The sequence below is a fragment of the Henckelia pumila genome, chromosome 3 (assembly GCF_033568475.1).
Source record: "Henckelia pumila isolate YLH828 chromosome 3, ASM3356847v2, whole genome shotgun sequence".
NCBI classification, from domain to species: Eukaryota; Viridiplantae; Streptophyta; class Magnoliopsida; order Lamiales; family Gesneriaceae; genus Henckelia; species Henckelia pumila.
In genome coordinates, this window is record NC_133122.1 from 57,762,830 (window position 1) to 57,789,970 (window position 27,141).

The following is a 27,141-nucleotide window of genomic DNA, read 5'->3' on the forward strand; positions in this document are numbered from 1 at the left end:
TTTCAATATAAAACATACCCTTCGCAGTTCGCAACTTCTCTAGATATTCCTTGCAGTTATGTTTCCAATGACCGGGTTTCTTGCAGTGATGGCAAACATCCTTGGACTTTTCCATGTTTGAAGCCTTTGTCGTGTTCTTCTTCTTGGGTCCGGTTTTCTTGGATGGGGCAGAACGTTTCTTACCCTTTGTACTTGGCCCCTTCTTAGCAGAAGAAGAGGAGCCTACCAAGAGAACCGGTTTATCCTTCTTTAAAGTGGCTTCATAAGTTACAAGCATATTGACCATCTCTTCAAGGGAGGCCTCTATCTTGTTCATATTGAAATTCACCACAAAACCGTCAAACGATGAAGGAAGAGAGAGAAGTAATAAGTTCACATTGAGTTCATGCTCCAATACCAAATCAAGCGTTACCAACTTCTGAATGAGCCAAATCACACATACCCCATGATCACGGACCGAAGTCCCTTCACGCATGCGACACGTCATTAACTCTTTTACAGTAGCGAACCTTTCAGCTCTCGATTGAGCCCCAAAAAGTTCCTTGAGTTGTACGTGAATGTCAGCAGCATTCACGGTATCCTCAAATCGCCTCTGGAGTTCATCAGACATCGAAGCTTGCATATAGCATTTGGCCTTGATATCATGGTCCCACCATATATCAAGTTTGGCCAACTCTTCCGGACTTATATCAGCTGGTGCTTCCTTCGGATGAGATTTTTCTAACACGTAGAGCATCTTCTCCGAGGTCAAGACAATCTTCAACTTACGGAACCATTCCGTATAGTTTGCGCCAGTCAGTTTATTTTGTTCGAGAATAGAGAATAGTGGATTGCGCGAATTCATCTTAATGAAATACTGAAAAGAAACAGACAATAATCAGTGATTATTTAATTAATTTACTAAGACATAAAATAGGCGAAATTTATTTTATGAATCTCACTCCCACTATTTTAACGATTTCACTACCCTCTAGTGAAAACGGGAAACTATTTTCCTTAGTGGGAACATGGAGTCCAATTGACAAACTATGGTCCCGAATAATATCAGTCAACCATAATTTTCAAAAGGTAGAGCCCAATTGCTTCCAAAGCAACCTTCACGTTTTTACCTCATGTCCAATAAGGGCCCAATAATATGACGCCGTTTATTGTGACACGTCAAGATGACCCATCAATATTAAGTTGTGATGGACGGTCGCCATGTGGATCCCCAATAATATGAGCAAATCCCATGGGAGTTCCACCCAACTTACAACATGTGTCGATCCAATGTACAGTTTTCCGACGAACGGGCCCCCCCAATAATATGAGCCGGACCGTATCCGCGGGTAGCATCTCATACATTGATCGTTGATGGAAGGTAGGAACATTTAAACAAATTTAAATTTCCTTTATTTATCTTGATATCAATTTTAAATCATATTTAAAATGAGGGATTTTAATTTTGAAAATTTGTCTCATCATTTTTAAAATTTTGTATGCTTGCCGGATTCACACAATTTTGTCTAAAACATGTATACAACAACAATATCACATATTATATAGGATGATCGATTCCATTTCTAATCGACCCGTGGTTGCCAATCACGAGTCTTAGTCCAATCCTAGGTAATATGCAGTATGCAATGCAATCCTATTACATTGAGCTTCCAATTTACATTTCTTCTGTCTTTATTGTCTGCTGGGCCCACCACCGTCTTCAAATCTTCATCTCCCACTAAATCTAATGTATTTACAATAAATAACAATGACAAGTAGGGGATACATTTTTAAGGGGTGGGAACGGGCCATAAACCAAGCCCACTTTTATTACATATGACAATTCATATTGGGCCATAAACCAGGCCCATTAATAAATCCAACAACAATAAAAACAAATGTAAATTCCCTAACATACACCTACAAAATTGGTCATGGCAATCGATCATCCTTATCCAATAATATTTAATTCAAAATTAATTTATTGGATAACATGCAATGGCAATTAAATTAAAAAGGATAAAATCATATTCCATATATAAAATCTTATTTTACATACAAAATCATATTTTACCTTTTTATCAAATAAAATCATATTTTACATATAAAATCCAATTTTATATATAAAATCATATTTTACTCAATATTTCCATAAGATCATATCTTATCATCAATTGTACCAAAAATAATTAATTTCATAAAATCTGATTTAACGGATAAAATCTATAAATTTTCCAAAAATTCAAATTTATCCAAAAATCAATTTTAAAATTTTCGGACTCGAACAATTCGATCCGACGCCTCGGAGACCAATCAAAAACAATTTTCGATCGGACCAAAAATAGAATTTTAACATATTAAAATTTTAATTAAAAATAAAAATTAATTTTCCCGGGCCGCCCGGGACGTTCCCGGGCAGCCCGCGCCCCAAAAGGGGCTCGGGCCGGGCAGCGACGATCGCTGCCCGTGTTTTGCCCGTCAAAAATTTAATTTTAAAAATTTGTTTTGTTTCAAAAACCGAGGCTAAAAAATTTTGTACAATCGATTAATTTAATCGCTTGATCTGAGCAACCTGGCTTTGATACCACTGTTGGAGAACGCGGCGATCAGATCAATCAGAATTGATACCCGGTGCAGCGGAAGTTTAAAAATTTTATATGGAACGATTCCATAATGGGTATCAAAACTTTTACGATTAAATTGTGTGTGTAAAAATTAAATAACAATTATAAATTTTTACCTCCAATCTCGAATCGAGATTATGGACACCAACAGATTGCTCTGCTCTTGTTGTATATCCCTCGAACTGATGGACGAACTGTTCTTCAATCAGGTCCACGAACGGATAATTAATCCCTCTGATAGATTGCACTAGAAAATCTATCAGAATTTTCTACGAAGAGAGTTAATGAATTTGATCCGTTAAACCAGGCTGCAAATTCAAAATTCACAGGCTGGATTTTCTGACAGAGAGAGGAGAGGGGCGGCGGCCACTAGAGAAAAACAGCTAGGGTTTTCGAAAATTTTGTGACCTCTGTTATGTAATTTCTGTACTGCAATAACTTATTTATAATGTGGGCTGCTAACAGCTTAGGGCCCATTAGTCATAAGTTCAAGCCTGACAAGCAAAGCCTGCATATTCAGAAATTAATATAAAATTCATCGTGACTCAGATTGATAAACCAATTTCACCAATGTGCACAGAAACCATTTCTGCATCTTTTAAAGTCAAGATAAATTTTCTGAATCCGAATTCAGTGATTTCCAAAAATGCCCATCCCTATGTCATTTTAGGAAATCTTACTCTTCTACTCTGATATAAGAAGTCATACTTCTTTGTTCATTAAATTTAACTCTTTAAATTTAACTATCTCAACGGGGATTAAAAATCCATTACTTGTGTGACCCTCAATGGTTCAGGGATACAGCTAGCCGTGAGCTCACAACTCCTTGTGACTCGGAACAACAATTTCCGACTTGCCCATCGAATCATGGTAAGAGCGCCTAGAAACATCGCCCCATGATTCCCTAGGTATCACTGATAGTGCCTGCAAGAACCAATAGATTTTGGTTAGCGTACAGTACGGTCCCTTCATCCAAATATCCCGATCGAATCAACAACCATTGGTAAATCGAGAGTCGTTCGAGATTCGATAACTATGCAATGCATCTTGAAGATCAAATAGTGACATCGCATGTGCTACTAAGAAACCATTTCTTAAAACACATCATGTACTCTGGCCAGAGATTCGTCACACTAATATCTCCTCAGATTGCATAGGATATCCACACTAGCAAGTATGTGGTGAATCCTTGACAACAAAGCATCGACTCCTATATGTGTCGTAACTGTACCCAATCCCGACACCTGATGACCCCAATAGAGTCGGTAAACGAGTCAAAGTACAGTACTAGCATATAGAGTCTCAATGATGTTTCAAGTAGTAAGGACTAATGGTGTACAACCAAAACCACGGACTTTATCCACTCGATAAGTGATAACCACTTGGAAAGTCCGGATAGGGTAGTTCGATCATTCATCGTATGAATATCCATTTGCATGCTTTGAACATCTCTATGTTCCATACCAATGAAACGTGGTACTCGGCATCGCAAATGCTAGTCTCAATCTCGAGCGATCCTTATCCTTATTAACGGACGACTCAATCGACTAGGAACTGTTTAGAATATACAGTGACTATAAGATGTGTTTCATGATAGCCATCCCCATGTGCCACCACATCTTACATACACTATAGTATATTCAAGGTCTTCATCTAAACATCTTATAGTATGTCACAACATAATAATATGATAAAAGATAAAGTAAATGCCATTATAAAAGTGTAAATTATATTAAACAAAAGATTGTTTATACAAAGAGTCACAAAAGCCCTTAGCCACAAGTTGGCTCACCGGGCACCCATTCTTTCAGGTCGTATGTGGGTACCGGATGTTGATCATGTAGTAACCCAGATACCATTTTAAGATAATAATATGTTAAACATGATTAAGGGTTGGTAATTAACCAATCTCGGAGTGTTTTTTTTAACTTCAGAAGTAAAATTTGGGCTTTTTAATTTTGGTCCGGATAGTAAGCTCCGATCCCAGATAGTAAGCTCCGATCCTAGATAGTAAGCTCCGATCGGAACGGAAGCTCCGATCCTGGAACGGAAGTTTCGATCCCCAGCTGCCAGCAATGATTGATGACTCAGTCGCGAGTTTTGATAAGTGTCGATCATAGAGCAGATCGGAAGCTCCGATCGTAGATCGGAAGTTCCGATCCTGGCGTGGCAGACATGCACGCAATGAGCTGGATCGGAAGCTCCGATCCCGAAATCGGAAGTTTCGATCCTGGCCGAGAAATTTGGCTATAAATAGGGCCGTTCAGAGTTCATTTTCAATTACGAATTCCCGAGTTTCCTTCTTCAGTTATATAGTGTGAGATATACACTTGAGGGCCCTATCAGTTATAATCGAAGTTCTGGAATAACCAAGTTGTGGTTATAGTCATCCGGGACTAGCGTCTTCAAAGGGCTTACTTCGGACGAAGGTATGGTCCGGGAATCGATTTAAGTTTTGGGAGTACTTATTAGCTTAGTTAAGGCTTATAGAACTTGTGTAGTGATACGGTGAACTTTTGAATATAGGCTTGGAACCTAGGATCTACTTTACTTGAACTAGCCTAGAGGTATGTACACATTGACTGAGATTGCCAGCGAGTATACATGTTTATATGTTGCATTTATTTGGCATTATTATATGGCATGATGTATGATTTACCGTTTTCTATACTCATATGTCATGTGCATATACACGTTGAGCCTATTCCCTGTTATACCTGATTATAGAGCCGCTCAGCTCTATACTCGATAGTCTGTCACTGAGAGTACCGCGACGGCGGGGTCATTTATGTCTGTCTACTCTGGTGTATTAGACGAGTGTGGTTGCACCCAGAGGTTGATCCGTGCGGTGGTAGCACTCATATGGCGCCGGTTCTGAGCATGACTTTTCAGATGATCTTTTACCAGTCATCATGTAGCATGCATTATATACATATGTTTACTCATGTCTATGTACTGGGCGTAGCGCTCACGTCCTAGTTGTTATCTTGGACACCCTATTCCATGGGGCAGGTCGCAGGATGGACAGAGCTGGTAGTTCAAGGCAGGACTAGGGAGCAGGAGCCTTGGGGAGTTTATTATACAACATGATTTGTTAGCTGTATAATGTTTATTTTAAGAATTTTGATATGGTTGTATCATTACAGATTAAGCCTGGATTATATTACTAAGCTGATATGTAAATTATGGTTAAGTTTCCGCACGTTTTTACTCTGTTAAGTATTTTGCTGTATTAAGTTTAATGCATGCTATTAGTTGCCAGTTAGTAGGTGATTCCATGCAGGGTCACTATATTTTTGGTATCAGAGCATGCTTAGATTTTGGGATTAGTACTTGGGATTTAGAATTAGTTAGAGTAATTCTTGCACATTTAGGATTTTAATGTGTAATTCTTTTCAGGATATGACTGACGAGAGTCACGGTAGTGTTGGCCAGGGTGGTGGTCATCATCATCGTCGCCATCATCATCAGGATGATCAACATCGTCCTCATGAGGGTCGACGTCGCTATACTATTAATAAGTTCATGCAGGTAGGACCGAAACCCTTAGTGGGAGGCGAGAATCCTGAACAAGCTAGAAGCTGGATGTCTAAACTTGAGAGCACGTTCCGAGCTTTCGAGTGTACTGAGGAGCAGAAACTGGAAGTTCTAGAATTTGTTTTAGAGGATAGAGCACGTTTTTGGTGGGATGCCAAGGTTGCTCAGGCATGTACTGAGAGAGGACAGGTGACTTGGGGGGATTTCTGTCGGGAGTTTCAGAAATTATATTTTCCTCCGGCTGTTCGCCAAGAACGATCTATGGAGTTGCTTACTTTGAGGCAAGGATCAATGACTATTGATCAGTATCAGCAGCGATTTATTGATCTGATACCTTTCAGTCCTCATATTAATGCGAGTGATGCGTCGAAGTATGATATCTTTCTGCAAGGCCTGAACCAAGATATCTACGCACAGGTTGTCGTCTGTGATGACCCGGTGTCTTTTGAGACTTCGGTGAACCATTGTCGTCTTGTGGAGACCAGCAACAGGCATGGACAGTTGATGATGCCAGCACAGCCTAGTGGATTTGTTGAGCCTCGAGCTCAATCTATTGTGCCATCTGTACCTATGTCTTCTTCTACTCCTACTACTTCGTCTGGTTCTCGTGGTTCACGAGGTACTTTCCGCTTTGGGAAGAAAAAGAAGAAGGAGGAGTTTTGTAGCCACTGTGGTGGGAAGCATCCTGCAGCTTCATGTCGAAGAGCTACTAGGGCGTGTTATATTTGCGGTCAGCAGGGACATCTGCGGAGAGATTGTCCTCAGCGTATGGGTTCTGCTAGTGGATCGGGATCCCAGGTTGGATCTCAGGCTTCTACTTTTCCACGTCAGCAGCCAGCACCACAGAGTTCTTCTGGTTTTCATCCCCAGACTCAAGGGCAGGTGTTTGCTTTGTCTCAGGAGCAGGCTACTGAGGGAAGCGATCGCATGTTGGCAGGTAACTTCTTGTTATGTGGTATTCCTGCACTTGTATTAATTGATACTGGAGCATCGCATTCCTTTATTTCTAGTCGCTTCGTTAAGAGACATAGATTACCTTACGTATCATTAGATATGGATTTAGTTGTATCTACTCCGTTAGAGCAGGAGGTAGTAACTAAGCGTCTAGTGATGGGTTGCCTTCTGGAATTTGAGGGTAATGTGTTATCGGCTAATTTGATGATATTAGCGATGACGGATTTTGATTGTATTTTGGGAATAGACATGCTGACTTTGTATCACGCTACTGTGGATTGTTATCAGCGTCTGGTACAGTTTCATCCCATTGAGGGTGATAGCTGGTACTTTTATGGTGAGGGTGCGCGACCTCCGATGACACTTGTTTCGGCTCTGAAGGCATGTCATGTCTTGGAGTCAGGTGGGGAGGGCTACCTCATCTATGCGGTTGATATGTCTGCGAGTAGTCCGGGTATTGATCAGCTACCGGTTGTCAGCGAGTTTCCTGACGTATTCCCTGATGAGATTCCTGGTTTTCCTCCGGTTCGAGAGGTTGAATTTGGTATTGATCTAGTACCAGGAACTACGCCTATATCCCGAGCACCTTATCGTCTGGCACTATCAGAGATGAGGGAATTGAAACAGCAGTTGCAAGATTTTCTTGATAAGGGATATATTCGTCAGAGTATTTCTCCGTGGGGAGCACCTGTTTTGTTTGTCAAGAAAAAGGATGGATCGATGCGATTATGTATTGATTACAGGCAGTTGAATCGTGTCACCATCAAGAATAAGTATCCTTTGCCGCGGATTGATGATCTGTTCGATCAACTACAGGGTACTTCTGTTTATTCAAAGATAGATCTGAGATCTGGATACCATCAGATGCGGGTACGAGACTCAGATATATCTACGACTTCTTTCAGGACCAGATACGAGCATTATGAGTTTCTGGTGATGCCATTCGGTTTGACGAATGCACCGGCAGTCTTTATGAATCTGATGAATCAGGTATTTCGAGATTATCTGGATAGATTTGTCATCGTCTTCATAGATGATATTCTTGTTTATTCTCATGACAAGGATGAGCATGCACAACATTTGAGGATTGTTCTACAGACGTTACGAGATAAGCAGCTATATGCGAAATTGAGCAAGTGTGAATTCTGGCTTGATCGGGTAGTATTTCTCGATCATGTGATTTCTAGAGAAGGGATATCTGTTGATCCTAGTAAGATAGAGGCAGTGCTGAACTGGTCTCGTCCGACAACGGTTGCTGAGATTCGTAGTTTCTTGGGTCTAGCGGGATATTACCGTCGGTTCATCGAGAATTTTTCACAGTTGGCCAGACCTTTGACTCAGCTTACTCGGAAAGATGTTACCTTCATTTGGTCCTCGGGTTGTGAGGAGTCGTTTCACGAGCTGCGTAGACGTCTTACTACTGCACCTGTGCTAGCTCTACCTTCTGGATCAGGAGGTTATGTGGTTTATACTGATGCCTCTGGTCAGGGGTTGGGATGTGTGTTGACACAGCATGGACATGTTATTGTCTATGCTTCTCGACAGTTGAAGACGCATGAGAATAACTATCCAGTGCATGATCTTGAGTTAGCCGCCATTGTATTTGCGCTCAAGATTTGGAGACATTATCTTTATGGCGAGAAATTTGAGATATTTACGGATCACAAGAGTTTGAAGTATTTATTCACTCAGGCAGAGTTGAATATGCGACAGAGACGCTGGATGGATCTCCTGAAGGATTATGATTGTGAAATCAAATATCATCCAGGTTCTGCTAATCTTACTGCTGATGCCTTGAGTCGGCAGGTGAGACTGTCTGCACTTCAGACTAATGAAATATCTCATATGATTCAAGAGTGCTGTTCATTGAGTTTTACGCTCAAGCACAAGAAAGGGAGGAATGAGATTAGTTTGTATACTATTCTATCTGAGCCAGCATTGTATTCTCGGATCAGAGATGCTCAGATATCTGATGTTAAGACTCAGCGATTGGCACGTCTAGCCAATAGAGTTAATACATCTGGATTCCATTTTCAGGCAGATGATTTATTGTGCCTATCCAATAGAGTGGTTGTACCTAATGTTGCGGAGCTCAGGAATGATATTCTATCTCAAGCTCACAGGAGTCGATTATCAGTTCATCCTGGAAGTATGAAAATGTATAAGGACTTGCGAACTAGATTCTGGTGGAAGGGGATGAAGCGAAGTGTGTATCAATTTGTTTCGAGATGTTTGGTTTGTCAACAGGTCAAGGCTGAACATCGACGACCAGGTGGATTACTGCAGAATCTTGAGATTCCCGAATGGAAGTGGGAGCACGTGACTATGGATTTTGTTACCCACTTGCCTATGACTTCACGTCAGTGTGATGCTATCTGGGTTGTCGTTGACCGTTTGAAAAAATCAGTACATTTCATTCCTTATAACCGGGAGTATTCTTATGATCGCATGTCACGCTTATATATCCAGGAGATTGTGCGATTACATGGGATTCCAGTGAGTATTGTCAGTGATAGAGATCCGCGATTTACTTCACATTTTTGGGGTAGTTTTCAGCAGGCGTTGGGTACCACTCTGAGTTTGAGCACGGCGTATCATCCGGAGACTGACGGGCAGTCAGAGCGCACTATTCGTACGCTGGAGGATATGCTACGTTCTTCTGTCATGGACTTTGGTTTATCTTGGCAGGATCAGTTACCTTTGATTGAATTTGCCTACAATAACAGTTATCATCGTAGTATTGATATGGCACCTTTCGAGGCATTGTATGGTCGACGGTGTCGTACTCCGTTATTCTGGGATGAAGTCGGGGAACGACAAGTCGAGGGTCCTGAATTGGTGCAGCAGATTGTAGACAAGGTAGATTTGATCAAGCATAAGATCAAAGTTGCTCAAGATAGACAAGCCAGTTATGCGAATATTCGCCGCAGGCCACTGCAGTTTGAGCCTGGTGAATATGTTTTTCTGCGGGTATCACCTTTCAGGAAGGTGATGAGATTCGGTGTGAAAGGCAAGTTGTCTCCTCGTTACATTGGGCCTTTTCAGATACTGGAGAAGATCGGAGATGTTGCTTATCGTTTGGCTTTACCGCCATCTCTTTCCAGTATACACAATGTTTTTCATGTGTCGTTGCTTCGACAGTACATAGCTGATGAATCTCATGTGATTCAGTCTACTGATATTCAGCTAGAACCAGATCTGTCTTTTGTTGAACGACCAATCTGTATCCTAGACAGGAAGGAGAAAGTTCTTCGGAACAAGACTATACCACTTGTGATGGTACAGTGGCAGCGCCGAGGCGTTGAAGAAGCAACTTGGGAAACTGAGAGTCGTATGCGAGCAGAATATCCTGAGTTGTTTGCTTTGTATTTTTGATTACCATGTAAGATGTACTTACAGTTGTTGTAATAAGCCATGGTTTGATGTTTCATATTGTTATCTTTATTGTCTTTAGATGTTATTTCGCGGACGAAATATCTAAAGGTGGGGAGAATGTAGTAACCCAGATACCATTTTAAGATAATAATATGTTAAAAATGATTAAGGGTTGGTAATTAACCAATCTCGGAGTGTTTTTTTTAACTTCAGAAGTAAAATTTGGGCTTTTTAATTTTGGGCCGGATAGTAAGCTCCGATCCCAGATAGTAAGCTCTGATCCTAGATAGTAAGCTCCGATCGGAACGGAAGCTCCGATCCTAGAACGGAAGTTCCGATCCCCAGCTGCCAGCAATGATCGATGACTCAGTTGCGAGTTTTGACAAGTGTCGATCATAGAGCAGATCGGAAGCTCCGATCGTAGATCGGAAGTTCCGATCCTGGCGTGGCAGACATGCACGCAATGAGCTGGATCGGAAGCTCCGATCCCGAAATCGGAAGTTTCGATCCTGGCCGAGAAATTTGGCTATAAATAGGGCCGTTCAGAGTTCATTTTCAATTACGAATTCCCGAGTTTCCTTCTTCAGTTATATAGTGTGAGATATACACTTGAGGGCCCTATCAGTTATAATCGAAGTTCTGGAATAACCAAGTTGTGGTTATAGTCATCCGGGACTAGCGTCTTCAAAGGGCTTACTTCGGACAAAGGTATGGTCCGGGAATCGATTTAAGTTTTGGGAGTACTTATTAGCTTAGTTAAGGCTTATAGAACTTGTGTAGTGATACGGTGAACTTTTGAATATAGGCTTGGAACCTAGGATCTACTTTACTTGAACTAGCCTAGAGGTACGTACACATTGACTGAGATTGCCAGCGAGTATACATGTTTATATGTTGCATTTATTTGGCATTATTATATGGCATGATGTATGATTTACCGTTTTCTATACTCATATGTTGTAACGCCCCGATTTTATCTTAATCGGCTTTATTTGAGATAATCGGAGATTCCAGAATTCAAGAGCCGACTTGATTTTGATCAGGGTCCTTTTTGCAAATTTTGGATTTTTGAGGGACTAAAATGCAAATTTGGACTTAAACAGATATTTAAGCAAGTGTTGACTCTTTTCCTTCACTTCATCTCCTCCCTCACGCCTCCTCCCTCCATTGAAGACGCCTCAAACCCATTTCAAGCTTTTAGATTTCTCCCCGAGCTCGATCCGTCCGTTGGAAATTATTTCTGAAGGCAGATTAGCGATCACGGCTGCGAGAGCTTCGTTCTATCGTAAGTTTTTCTACGATCAGGTTCTTTCTAATTTTGGGATGTCGTTAGAATTGATTGAGTTTGGAGTATGTTGTTCTTGGCGGAGTTCTGATCGTTTATTCTCTGTCAGTTTCGAAATAGAGCGTCATTCGGATTTGTTATGAATTTTGGAAGTTTATTCGAAAAATGGGATTTTGTGATTTGTTGGAATTAGATTGTTTTGGTTGAATGTTGATTGATATGAGTTGTTTGGCTTGATATTATGCTGTCTGCATTTCCGGTTTGATCAGATTATAGCCGTTATGCCGTCGGTTTGAGTTTTGGATTGTTTATCGGTTCGAATTGTTGAGCCAAGCCTTTGTTTGAGTTGTATGTTAATCTCGAGCCCTTATTACTTCTTGTACAGACTGATTTTAGGCCAGTGGAGTTGCGAGATTTCAGCTTTGTGCAACTTGGAGATTGGAGCCGGTATCGTATCGATTCTCTTATTATCGATTGAGGCTGCTTGATTGAATCTTGTTTGAGGAATCGTTGTTTTTTCCAGGTTGGAGCATCGACGTTGTTGAAAAGAGGTAAAAGATGACTTAGATTGGAATGGAACGTGTGACTCGAATCCGACTTGATTCGAGTGTTCCGAAGAATCACATACTTGCATGTTATTTGCTTTTACTTGAATTTAGTTGATTGAGTTATGTTGCATTGCATTCATCTTGAGCCATGAATCCTTGATTTGAGTAGCGGGCAGGACGGCCCTTGTTGATGATAGACGTTTTGGGGATTATATTGTGAGTGGCCTGGGTGTAGCCGTTTCACCTAGTGCTAGCATACTCCTTATAGTCGCACCAAAGTCTAGAGGATGGAGATACGTAGCACCACCTCGATCGGGAGAGTCGGTGAGTCGTTTACGTGATCTCGTCCTCGGGATCCCAAAAGCAAAAGCAGCAACTCTTTTGATTATCCGACTTGATAATCCCAGATTTTAAAGACATGCATTGCATTTATGCATATGAATTGAGTTTTAGATATGCTTGGGGAATTGCATGATTGTTAATTGATTATTTGGAAGTTGATGCATTTCGTTTGGAATGCTTGTCTGCTATTGCATGTTGTCTCTTTTTACTGGGAATATTATTCTCACCGGATTATCCGACTGTTGTCTTTGTTTGTATGTGTACTTGGCAACAGGTGGGGCAGGACCGAGTCAGAGGCAACATGGCTAGGTGGTTGAGATGATAGACGTGAGGCCTTGTTGTTTTAGAAGTCGAATTTTGTAATCGAACTTAGATTGTATTCGAATTGTAATCTAAAATCGAAGTATGTTGTTGTTGTATCGTTTTAGACTTCTGGTTGTTTTTAGGCCTTCTGAAAGCATGACTTGTTATGGAATGTTTCCCTACACTCTGTTATTGCATATGTATTTGAAGGCATGTCGGACCAAGCGCGGAATCCTTTCTTTATTTTCTGCAGCCTGAGCATTTTCTGCCCAGGCCTTCCGTGCGCGGGCGAGGCGTTCCTCGCGCGCGCGCGAGGCCTTCGTTGGGCCTCTGAATTGTTTGCCCGCGCGCGCGCGAGCTTGGTACCTCGCGCGGGCGCGAGCCTTTGGTTGGTCTCGGTTGTTGAAGCCCGCGCACGCGCGAGCTTGGTTCCTCGCGCGGGCGCGCGGCGTTTAAAAAAAAAAAAAATAAATACTTTGAATTGTTTTACTCTTGGATTCTTGTTCGCTTACTTGTTGTTTAATCCGAGATTAGTGGTTTAGAATCGAGGTCTCACATATGTCATGTGCATATACACGTTGAGCCTATTCCCTGTTATACCTGATTATAGAGCCGCTCAGCTCTATACTCGATAGTCTGTCACTGAGAGTACCGCGACGGCGGGGTCATTTATGTCTGTCTACTCTGGTGTATTAGACGAGTGTGGTTGCACCCAGAGGTTGATCCATGCGGTGGCAGCACTCATATGGCGCCGGTTCTGAGCATGACTTTTCAGATGATCTTTTACCAGTCATCATGTAGCATGCATTATATACATATGTTTACTCATGTCTATGTACTAGGCGTAGCGCTCACGTCCTAGTTGTTATCTTGGACACCCTATTCCATGGGGCAGGTCGCAGGATGGACGGAGCTGGTAGTTCAAGGCAGGACTAGGGAGCAGGAGCCTTGAGGAGTTTATTATATAACATGATTTGTTAGCTGTATAATGTTTATTTTAAGAATTTCTATATGGTTGTATCATTACAGATTTAAGCCTGGATTATATTACTAAGCTGATATGTAAATTATGGTTAAGTTTCCGCACGTTTTTACTCTGTTAAGTATTTTGCTGTATTAAGTTTAATGCATGTTATTAGTTGCCAGTTAGTAGGTGATTTCATGCAGGGTCACTACAGATCAGCTGAGGATTGAGATCTTGACAGAGGCTCATACATCTCCGTATTCCATTCACCCCGGAAGTACGAAGATGTATAGAGATTTGCAGTCATTGTATTGGTGGCCCGGCATGAAAAGAGATATTGGCCGATTTGTATCAGAGTGCTTGACTTGTCAGCAGGTCAAGACAGAGCATCAGCGTCCTGCAGGGTTACTTAAGCCTCTACCCATTCCGGAATGGAAGTGGGAGAACATCACGATGGACTTTGTAGTTGGCCTTCCGAGGAGTACTAGAGGATGTACAGCTATTTGGGTGATCGTGGATAGACTCACCAAGTCAGCTCATTTCTTGCCGGTGAGGACTACTTACTCATTGACGCAGTATGCAGAGCTTTACATCAAGGAGATTGTTAGACTGCATGGCATACCAGTGTCGATAGTATTGGACAGAGATTCGAGATTTACGTCTGCATTTTGGAAGAGTTTGCACACAGCTTTGGGGACTCGGCTATTATTCAGTACAGCGTTCCATCCCCAGATAGATGGTCAGTCGGAGAGGATGATCCAGATTCTTGAGGATCTACTGAGAGCTTGTGTCATTGATTTTCAGGGCTCTTGGGAGACTAGACTGCCATTAGTGGAGTTTACCTATAACAACAGTTTTTAGTCGTCTATAGGTATGGCTCCTTATGCAGCTCTCTACGGAAGGAGATGTAGATCGCCAGTGCATTGGGATGAGGCTGGCGAGAGGATTTTACTTGGTCCCGAGATTTTACAGCAGACTGCCGATATTGTGACACAGATACGGGATCGTATGAGGACAGCTCAGAGTCGTCAGAAGAGTTATGCTGATACTCGACGACGAGATCTTGGGTTTGTAGTAGGTGATCATGTGTTTTTGAAAGTATCACCTATGAAAGGGGTGATGAGATTTGATCGCAGAGGCAAGTTGAATCCGAGATATATTAGGCCATTTGAGATCTTGGAGAGAGTTGGCACTTTGGCATACCGTTTAGCACTACTGCCAGGGCTTGCAGCAGTGCACAACATTTTCCATGTATCCATGCTTCGGAGATACATCCCAATGCGACGCATGTGTTGGATTACGAGCCTTTGCAGTTAGCACCAGATCTAGCATTTGAGGAGAGGCCTGTTAGCATCTTAGCCAGAGATGAGCGGAGATTGAGGACGCGGGTCATACCGATGGTCAAAGTCCAGTGGCAGAATCATTCCGAGGAGGAAGCCACTTGGGAGACCGAGGCAGACATGAGAACTCGCTACCCGGAGTTATTCGAGTAAGCACTTTAATTTTGAGGACGAAATTCAATTTAAGGGGGGGAGAATTGTAACACCCGAAAATTTTAATACGTAAATTTGCATGCATAATTAAGGAAAATAATTATTTAAAATTTATATTTGGGTTAAATGACATTTATGTGTTATTATGTGAATTATATGCATGATTTAAATTTATGAGATCATTTAACCCGCAGTTATTGTATTTTTAGATTTTTGAGAATATTTTATTGAGTTGATCGCGTAGACGGGACCGTGGACGGACGAGATACCAAAATTCTTAGCCAAAAATATTTTATGAGTTTTATGAGCCTTAGAATAATATTTTAAGGTATTTTGTCTAGAAAATTTTAGTATTTAATTATATATTTATTTAAGGGTTGATTTTTAGCCAAAATTAGTCCTTTTATTGACTTTTATTAATTTTTGAAATTTGCCTAAAATATTATTTCGGGATTTTTGGTTTTATTATCAGAATAATATATTATGTTGAGATTTAAATATTATATTTTAGGCATGATTTTATCCTAAATTAGTTATTATCCTAATTAAATTCTAATTAACCAAAAATTTATCTTTTCTACCCTAAACCTACGATTTACTCTCCATCAGATGCCTCCACCCTTTTCTTCAACCTCTTTTCACGCCTCCTAACAGAATAACATAGCTCCATAGCCGATTCTTCTAAGGTTCTTGAGAGTTCGTCATCCGTTCGCCGTCCCGGAGCCGTACACACGGTCTTAGTCTTCAAATAAATCAAAAGACATCTTTAATCTCTTCTTTTCTCACCATATAAGCTATTTACACGTTTTATGACAAATCATTCGTGCTTGGTTCTGATTTTTATTGGATTTCATGCAAGGTTTTGAATGAGTTATTGCACAGCCCTTATGTTCTTCATGATTCACGATTGATGCTCACGTTTTCTGCCATGGGAAGGGGTTGGCTACTGGTTCATGGTTCAGAGGGTTGCCTTAGGGTCCCTAGGGTCAGTTGGTTTGAGTGGTTTGAGCCAAGAAGGGCCGAAACCAAAGCCAAATAAGCTGGTGCAACAGCTCGCGCAGATTGCGCAGCGTTGGGCGATTGGCTCGTTCTCGGTCCACATAGCATGTTTTAGGGTGATTCCAGTTGGGTTAGAACCCTAAGACATAGGGAAAGGTTTTACCGGTAGTTTCCCGGCCAGTGATGGCCGGATCTGGGCGGCCGAATGGCCGAAATAAGAGGGTTGCGCACAGGGCGCATCTAGGACTAGGGTTCTTGGAAGATTGGGTCGTTTGTGCAGTATAGTTCACGGTTTTGGTTGCTTTTTGGCTTGATGGAAAGGTCTTGATGTTGGCTAGATGTAAGTGGTGGTAATCCGGTCGTTGGTGGCCGGAGAAAGGCGGCCGACGCCGCTGAGAGGAGAGTGGTCTGCGCAGGTTTTGGTGGAGAAAGGAAAACGGGCTGTGCATGTTGGTTTCGGGCTGGGTTGGGTCTGGGTGGTCCGGGTCGGGTCTGGGGTGTCATGGGTCAGGTCAGTAGGGTCCGGGTCTGGGTAAGGTGGGCCGGGCTCGGGTATTTTAATTTTTAATTAATTAAGAGTTTAATTGGTTTTTGGGCTTTAATAATTAGTTAGAAAATTATCTGGGCCTCCAAATAATTTTATTTGGGTCTTAAATAATTTATTTAAGTTAGCCTAATAATTTTTATGGGCTTGGGAGCCCATGAATATTTTTGGGTCAGTCAGTGGATTTTGGGCCAGTCTAGAATTTTATTGTGTTTAATTAAGTTAATGGGCTTAAATATTTTATTTGGGCCCAATTAAGTTTAATTAAGTTATTTGAGCTAAAAATATGATAATTGGGCTCTTATTTAAGTTTAATGGGCTTAGAGTGAGTGACCAGCAGTCTGGACCAACCTATGAAAAATAAATAAGTCCAGAATATATATTTAATTATTTTATGCATAAAGTTTATATTTTAAGTATAAGTATATTTATTATGAAAATAAATTAAATATATATTACGGACATATTTTCAGTGCATGCATTCATGAAATTTCTTATGTATATAATTATGTAAATGATGAGCAATAAAATATTTTGGTGGAAATTGAAGTATGTGACATATGAGTGGTTTTTCATCATATGATTCGGTAGTTTTACTATCATAGGGGTGGTTATCCATCATATGATTCGGTAGGTTACTACCATAGGAGGTGATTTATCACCGCCATCGTACGTTGGTTCATGAGACTGATCAGTCGACACATGAGCGTCACACTTATGGATAAGACCATCTTCAGGTTTCAAAAGCATTGCTCAATTATGTTATATATGATAAAGAAATAATATGTTTATGATTATGGTTATGATACAGTTTATGATTCAGCAGTTTTATGATGTGATGAAAATATTTCTATGCATGCTCATGTACATGTATATGTATTAGTAATTATGTGATGCATTATTTTTAACCTTGTTATAAAGTATTAGACATGTTGAGCCCCTAGGCTCACTACGCTTATATGGTGCAGGTGAGCATGATGATGTTTATGTAGCTCCTACCGGTGGTGAGGACTTATGAGCTCACGGAGCAGTAGACCCTGTGACCGTCGCAGCTATTTAGTTTATTATGTTGAATTTTGAAACATGTTTTATTTTATTATTGTTTCCGCATATGAGATTTTTCAGCAGCATTGTTTATTATTTTAAATTGATGCATGAAACATTTTTAAGGATTTAATTATTTAATATTTTTCAGGTTATTTAAGAAAAAGTATGTTATTTTTTTTATATACATATATGTATGGGCATGTATGTATAGTAGTATTATTTTTTTAAAAAAAAATAAAATTTCCGCATTTATTAGTAGTAGGCCTTTTGGTCACTCCTTGACTTCTCAACACATTGAAGTGCTAGTGGATCCTTGGCTAATCGATCTTAACCAAGAAGGGGAGACGTAGACGATTTATCGTCGAACTTCCATAAACATCTCTTATCCCTTTTATTTACATTACACATTTATTTATCGCACTTATTATTAATTGCTTTAAGTCTTCCGCTTGCGTACTAGCATAATCGCTTTAAATTGCTAAAGTTGCCAATAGAACCTAAATCTCCCCCCATTAGGTTCTAACAAGTGGTATCAAAGCCACCTTTTTCAAAATATTTTCAAAAAGGTTCTTATGGCAAATCTAGCGAGCGACTATGCTCAAGGGCAATCAACAAATCGTCCTCCTCTTTTCAATGGCATAAACTACGGATATTGGAAAAACCGAATGCCCCTATATTTCCAATCCGTAGACTATGACCTTTGGAAGGTTACTGTGAAAGGTCCCTACATACCTACTAAAGAGGTTGAGGGTGTCAAAATTCCTAAGGAAATGGACGACTTTTCTAAGGAGGATATGAAACTTATATCTCAAAATGCTAAAGCCATGAATATTCTTCATTGTTCCTTAGATATGAACGAATACAATCGGATCTCGATGTGCTCATCCGCTAAAGAGATATGGGACAAGTTGGAGATATGCCATGAAGGGACTAATCAAGTCAAAGAAACAAAGATCGATCTACTCCAACTCAAATACGAAACATTTGAGATGGAAACCAATGAGGATGTTGACACAATGTTCCGAAGGCTTACTCAAATCATCAATGAGTTAGCCCAACTTGGAGAAAAGTATCCATCCAAGCAAGTTTGGAGAAGAGCTCTACGCGCCCTACCCAAGGAGTGGGATGCAAAGAGGACTGCCATCATTGAGTCCAACAAAGGTGACACCGCATCGTATGATCTTGATCAACTCCATGGGACCCTAAAAACCAATGAGTTGGAAGTATATACAAGGAAAGAGTCAAAGAGAGAGGATAAAAAGACCAAGGCAAAGGGGATTGCCTTATCTACCCAAGTCGAAGAAGAAGAAGATGATGATATGACACTCTTCGCAAGAAAATTCAAAAGATTTATGCGAGGAAACAACTTCAAAAAGAAGAAAGACAAGGAAGTTACTTGCTACAACTGTCAACAACAAGGGCATTATGCAAATGAGTGCCCTCTCAAGAAGAAATCTGACAAAGGAAAGAAGAAAGCACTTCTAGCCACTTGGAGCGATAGCGACGATGACGAGGAGGAAGCTAACATTTGCCTCATGGCTAAAAGTGATGACATCGTCTACGACGACGATGACGAGGTACCTTCCTATGACGAACTACTACATGCATATAAACAAATGTTTGATATGGCTAAGTCACTTAGAAAGGAAAATAAAAACCTTAAAAATGAATTAGAAACTAAGGGGGCATGAAAACGTAAGATTAAAGGATGACATAGCTCACTTAGAAAAATCTTTTAATAAGTTCAATGTCAGTAGTAATAAATTGAATAATCTACTTAGCATGCAGAAATGTAGTTTTGATAAGGGTGGAATATGGTACGGTAAGAAATCAATAGACTTTACTAGTCTAATTGCTAAAGCAAAAATGAGATCACCCCCTACATGCTCTTATTGTTGTAAAATTGGTCATGCTAGATATAAATGTAGATCCTTGAGATTTCAATATGATCAAAAGATTTATATGAAATAGAGGTCTAAGAGTACTTAACAACTCATCAGTTGGCATTATGAGATCATGATCTAAGGGAGTTCATCATAGACCGGTTTAAACTGCCTTGACTTGCGACTGGTCTTCCTGATGAACGCTGCTCTGTCCAAGAAAATAGGTTTTTAAAGAGGCCATAGCCCTACCTACTACTGGGAGCACTCTTAGAAAGTGGCGATGATGTTTCTATGAGAGACTGAACTCTTAGAAGTCTATTTTGTATCTCTCTTTTCTAACATTGTGGACCCAAAAGAACTAAAGGGTACCAAAACCAATTTTTGCAGGGAAATACAAAAACTGTTCTCCCTAGCATATGGTATCTAGATAGTTGATGTTCTAGACATATGACGGGAAACAAAGAGCTACTCCAATCCATCAAACCAAAGGAGAAGAGATCTGTCACCTTTGGAGACAACAGCAAAGGAGTTATCGAAGGAATCGGCTCAATAAGTTTTTCTAAATCCTGCTTGATTGATGATGTACTCCTAGTGAAAGGGCTTAAACATAATCTACTAAGCATAAGTCAATTGTGCGATAGAGGTTATGAAGTCAAATTCACTCCCCAACACTGTACTATATCACTCATGACTGACAAATCCATAAATTTCAAAGGATATAGAAGTGAAAATGTATACAAGGTTTCTTTAAATAATTTATCTTTATCAAATATTAAAAGCCTTTTATCCTTGAATGTTGATGACAACATTCTTTGGCATAGACGACTAGGTCATGTTGATCCTAGTACCATAGAAAAACTTTTTAAACTTGATTTAGTTGTTGGTATGCCAAAACTCAATTTAAAATTAGATTTTGTTTGTGATGCATGTCAACTTGGCAAACATACAAGAGAATATTTTAAAAGCAAAAATTTTGTATCAACTTCTATGCCCCTTGAACTTCTCCACCTAGATCTATGTGGTCCCTCGAGGAACGCTAGCCTAGGAGGGAAGCTTTATGCATTTGTCATTGTGGATGATTTTTCACGTTACACGTGGACATTGTTTTTAGCCCACAAAAATGATGGCTTTGATTATTTTAAAACTTTTGTCAAACGAGTTGAGAATGAGAAAATCTTTCTATAAAACAGATCCATAGTGACCACGGAACTGAAGTTCAAAATGAGAGTTTTTCAAACTTTTGTGAAGAGAAAAACATCGATCACAATTTTTCTTGTCCTAGGACTCCTCAACAAAACGGGGTCGTTGAGAGGAAAAATAGGACACTTGTGGAGATTGCAAGGACCATGATATGTGAGCATTCTCTACCAAAATATTTTTGGGCTGAAGCAATGAACACTGCTTGTTACATTATCAATCGTGTATCAATAAGGTCAATTCTCAAGAAAACTCCATATGAATTATGGAGAGGGAGAAAGCCTAACATTTCATACTTTCGAGCTTTCGGTTCCAAATGCTATATTCATAATAACGGTAAGGATAACTTTGGCAAATTTGATGCCAAATCCGACAAAGGTATTTTTCTTGGATATTCTACTACAAGTAAGGCTTTTAGAGTATTTAATAAACGGACTTTACTTGTTGAAGAATCAATGCATGTAATATTTGATGAATCTATGTCTATAGTTCCTCGTAATACTAACGATGATGTAGAATTACTCGAAGAAGAGATGACCTCCTCAAGCTTAAATGATATAGATGTTTCTGTTGAGGAAACACCACTTTCGAAGGATTGGACGCTTCACAAAGATCATCCTATGGATCTTATCATTGGAAGTCCTTCGAAGGGAGTAACCACTCGCTCTTCAATTAATAATATTTGCAATCATCTTGCTTTTGTTTCGAATGTTGAACCTAAGTGCATTGATGATGCTTTATTAGATTATTCATGGATTATTGCTATGCAAGATGAGTTGAATGAGTTTAGATGTAATAATGTTTGGAATCTTGTTCCTAGGCCGCATGATAGATCTATCATTGGTACTAAATGGGTGTTTAGGAATAAACTTGACGAGCATGGTACTATCACTAGAAATAAAGCTAGGCTTGTAGTTAAAGGATATACTCAAGAAGAAGGCATAGATTATGATGAAACTTATGCGCCTGTTGCTAGACTAGAATCTATTCGCATGCTACTTGCTTTTGCTTGCTCTAGAAATTTAAAGTTATTTCAAATGGATTTCAAGCGTGCATTTCTTAATGGTGAATTGAAAGAGGAGGTTTACATTGAACAACCTGATGGCTTTGTTGATACTGCTTTGCCTGATCATGTGTTTAGACTTAACAAAGCCTTGTATGGATTGAAACAAGCTCCTAGAGCTTGGTATGATAAATTGTCTACTTTCTTGCTTTCAAATGGTTTTTCAAGAGGAAAGATCGACATTACTTTATTCACCAAGAATGTCAAAGATGATTTATTAATTGTGCAAATCTATGTTGATGATATAATTTTTGGTTCTACTAATGAAACTCTTTGTCAAGAATTCTCTAAGTTGATGCAGGAACACTTCGAGATGAGTATGATGGGGGAACTTAACTATTTCCTCGGATTACAAATCAAACAGTGCAAGGATGAGTTCTTTGTGAACCAAAACAAATACATCAAGGAGATTCTAAAGAAGTTTGGGATGGAGAACACAAAATCATCATCCACACGGATGAGCACAGCAATCAGACTCGACAAGGATGAAAATGGTAAAATTGTAGATCAATATTCCTTTCGTAGTATGATTGGCTCCTTACTTTATGCTACTGCTAGTAGACCGGACATTATGTTTAGTGTTTGCTTGTGTGCACGATTTCAATCATGTCCAAAGAAATCACATTTGTTCGCCTTAAAACGCATTTTCAAATATCTTTCAAATACTCCAAATATCGGCTTGTGGTATTCGAAAAATTCTTTCTTTGATTTAAAAGCATATTGTGATGCCGACTTTGGTGGATATAAGGTGGACAGGAAAAGCACTAGTGGAACTTGCTTCTTTCTAGGAAATTGTTTAGTTTCTTGGTTTTCAAAGAAACAAAATTGTGTTGCGTTGTCAACGACCGAAGCCGAATATATGGTTGCCGGTAGTTGTTGTGCGCAAATTCTTTGGATGAAGCATCAATTGCTCGACTATGGTGTCTCTTTTTCAAAAATCACTATTTTTTGTGATTACACTAGCGTCATATGTCTTACAAAGAATCCGATTCAACATTCGCGCACCAAACATATTGACATTCGTCATCATTTTATTCGTGACCACATCGAACGAAATGAAGTTGAACTTCAATATGTTGATACAACTAATCAAATTGCTGATATTTTTACAAAACCACTAGATGAAAATACTTTTATTCGTTTGCGTGGTCAACTTGGCATGATTGAGTTGTAATCGCTTGTAGACATAAGTTTAAATTTAATGTCATATTAAGGGGGAGCTTAATATAAAATTCGAGCAACTTAATTTTGGATAATACAAATTAATTGTATTTATTCAAAGTTATAAAGCTCACATTTTATGTGAAATTTATGTGTTGCATTTTAGAAATTATATTCAATTATCATGTTTTGCATTTACTTTTCCAGTCTTTTTGATTATCACAAAAAGGGAGAGAATTAGTTTGGTTAAATACTTTAACTAAGGGGGAGAGTTAGTTTGCTTAAATGCATAGAGAATAAAACTGGTTATTTGATAAACAAATTTTTAATTCTCTTCTTAACTAATTGTTTAAATTAGGGGGAGTTTTATTCATGCAATTATATTGTGCAAATTTAAATTATTTATTTAATATTGTACATTTATTTCTCCTATTTAACCAAGTTTTGTGATCATCAAAATGAAAGAGTGGGTGCCCGGTGAGCCAACTTGTGGCTAAGGGCTTTGATGACTCTTTGTATAAACAATCTTTTGTTTAATATAATTTATACTTTTATAATGGCAATGACTTTATCTTTCTTCATATTGTTATATTGTGATATACTATTGTTGTTTTGATAAAGACCTTGAATATACTATAGTATATGTAAGATGTGGTAGTACATGGGGATGTCTATCATGAAACACATCTTATAGTCACTGTATATTCTAAACAGTTCCTAGTCGATTGAGCCATCCGTTAATAAGGATAAGGATCGCTCGAGTTTGAGACTAGCATTTGCGATGCAGAGTACCACGTTTTATTGGTAAGGAACATAGAGATGTTCGAAGCATGCAAATGGATATTCATACGATGAATGATCGAACTACCCTATCCGAACTTTCCAAGTGGTTATCACTTATCGAGTGGATAAAGTCCGCGGTTTTGGTTGTACACCATTAGTCCTTACTACTTGAAACATCATTGAGATTCTATATGCTAGTACTGTGTTTTGACTTGTTTACCAATTCTATTGGGGTCATCAGGTGTCGAGATTGGGTACAGTTACAACACATATAGGAGTCGATGCTTTGTTGTCAAGGATTCACCACATACTTGCGAGTGTGGATATCCTATGCAATCTGAGGAGATATTAGTGTGACGAATCTCTGGCCAGAGTACATGATGTGTTTTAAGAAATGGTTTCTTAGTAGCACATGCGATGTCACTAATTGATCTTCAAGATGTATTGCATAGTTATCGAATCTCGAATGACTCTCGATTTACCAATGGTTGTTGATTCGATCGGGATATATGGATGAAGGGACCGTACTGTACGCTAACCAAAATCTATTGGTTCTTGCAGGCACTATCAGTGATACCTAGGGAATCATGGGGCGATGTTGCTAGGCGCTCTTACCATGATTCGATGGGCAAGTCGGAAATTGTTGTTCCGAGTCACAAGGAGTTGTGAGCCCACGGCTAGCTGTATCCCTGAACCATTGAGGGTCACACAGAGTAATGGATTTTTAATTCCCGTTGAGATAGTTAAATTTAAAGAGTTAAATTTAATGAACAAAGAAGTGGGACTTCTTATTTAAGAGTAGAGGAGTAAGATTTCCTAAAATGACATAGGGATGGGCATTTTTGGAAATCACTGAATTCGGATTCAGAAAATTTATCTTGACTCTAAAAGATGCAGAAATGGTTTCTGTGAACATTGGTGAAATTGGTTTATCAATCTGAGTCACGATGAATCTTGTATTAATTTTTGAACATGCGGGCTTTGCTTGTCAGGCTTGAACTTATGACTAATGGGCCCTAAGCTGTTAGCAGCCCACATTATAAATAAGTTATTGCAGTACAGAAATTACACAACAGAGGTCACAAAATATTTTTGAAAACCCTAGCCTTGTTTTCTCTGAAGTGGCCGCCCCCCTCCCCTCTGCTCGGGAAAATCCAGCCTGTGAATTTTGAATTTACAGTCTGGTTTAACGGATCAAATTCGTTAATTCTCTTCGTAGAAACTTCTGATAGATTTTCTAGTGCAATCTATCAGAGAGATTAAATCTCTGTTCGTGGACCTGATTGAAGAACAGTTCGTCCATCAGTTCCTGGGAGATACAACAAGAGCAGAGTAATCTGTTGGTGTCCATAATCTCGATTCGAGATTGGAGGTAAAAATTTATAATTGTTATTTAATTTTTACACGCACAATTTAATCGTAAAGTTTTGATACCCATTATGGAATCGTTCCATATAAAAAAAAATTTTAAACTTCCGCTGCACCGGGTATCAATCCTGATTGATCTGATCACCGTTCTCCAACAGTGGTATCAGAGCCAGGTTGCTCAGATCAAGCGATTAAATTAATCGATTGTACAAAAATTTTTAAGCCTCGGTTTTTGAAACAAAATAAATTTTTTTTTTAAATTAAAAATTTTTCCGGGCAAAAACACGGGCAGCGACGCGCTGCCCAGGGCAGCGATCGTCGCTGCCCTAGGGGCAGCCGGGCTGCCCGGCCCGAGCCCCTTTGGGTCGCGGGCAGCCCGGGAGCGTCTCGGGCGGCCCGCGAAAAAATTAATTTTTAATTTTAAAATTAAAATTTTATTATGTTAAAATTCTATTTTTGGTCCGATCGAAATTTTTTTTTGATTGGTCCACGAGGCGTCGGATCGAATTGTTCGAGTCCGAAAATTTTAAAATTGATTTTTGGATAAATTTGAATTTTTGGAAAATTTATAGATTTTATCCGTTAAATCAGATTTTATGAAATTAATTATTTTTGATATAATTGATGATAAGATATGATCTTATGGAAATATTGAGTAAAATATGATTTTATGTATAAAATTGGATTTTATATGTAAAATATGATTTTATTTGATAAAAATATAAAATATGATTTTGTATGTAAAATAAGATTTTATATATGGAATATGATTTTATCCTTTTAATTTAAATTGTCATTGCATGTTATCCAATAAATTAATTTTGAATTAAATATTATTGGATAAGGATGATCGATTGCCATGACCAATTTTGTAGGTGTATGTTAGGAATTTACATTTGTTTTTATTGTTGTTGGATTTATTAATGGGTCTGGTTTATGGCCCAATATGAATTGTCATATGTAATAAAAGTGGGCCTGGTTTATGGCCCGTTCCCACCCCTTAAAATGTATCCCCTACTTGTCATTGTTATTTATTGTAAATACATTAGATTTAGTGGGAGATGAAGATTTGAAGACGGAGGTGGGCCCAGCAGACAATAAAGACAGAAGAAATGTAAATTTGAAGCACAATGTAATAGGATTGCATTGCATACCTGCATATTACCTAGGATTGGACTAAGACTCGTGATTGGCAACCACGGGTCGATTAGAAATGGAATCGATCATCCTATATAATATATGATATTATTGTTGTATGCATGTTTTAGACAAAATTATGTGAATCCGGCAAGCATACAAAATTTTTAAAATGATGAGACAAATTTTCAAAATTAAAATCCCTCATTTTAAATATGATTTAAAATTGATATCAAGATAAATAAAAGAAATTTAAAATTGTTTAAATGTTCCTACTTTCCATCAACGATCAATGTATGAGATGCTACCCGCGGATACGGTCCGGCTCATATTATTGGGGGGGCCCGTTCGTCGGAAAGCTGTACATTGGATCGACACATGTTGTAAGTTGGGTGGAACTCCCATGGGATCGGCTCATATTATTGGGGGATCCACATGGCGACCGTCCATCACAACTTAATATTGATGGGTCATCTTGACATGTCACAATAAACGGCGTCATATTATTGGGCCCTTATTGGACATGAGGTAAAAATGTGGAGGTTGCTTTGGAAG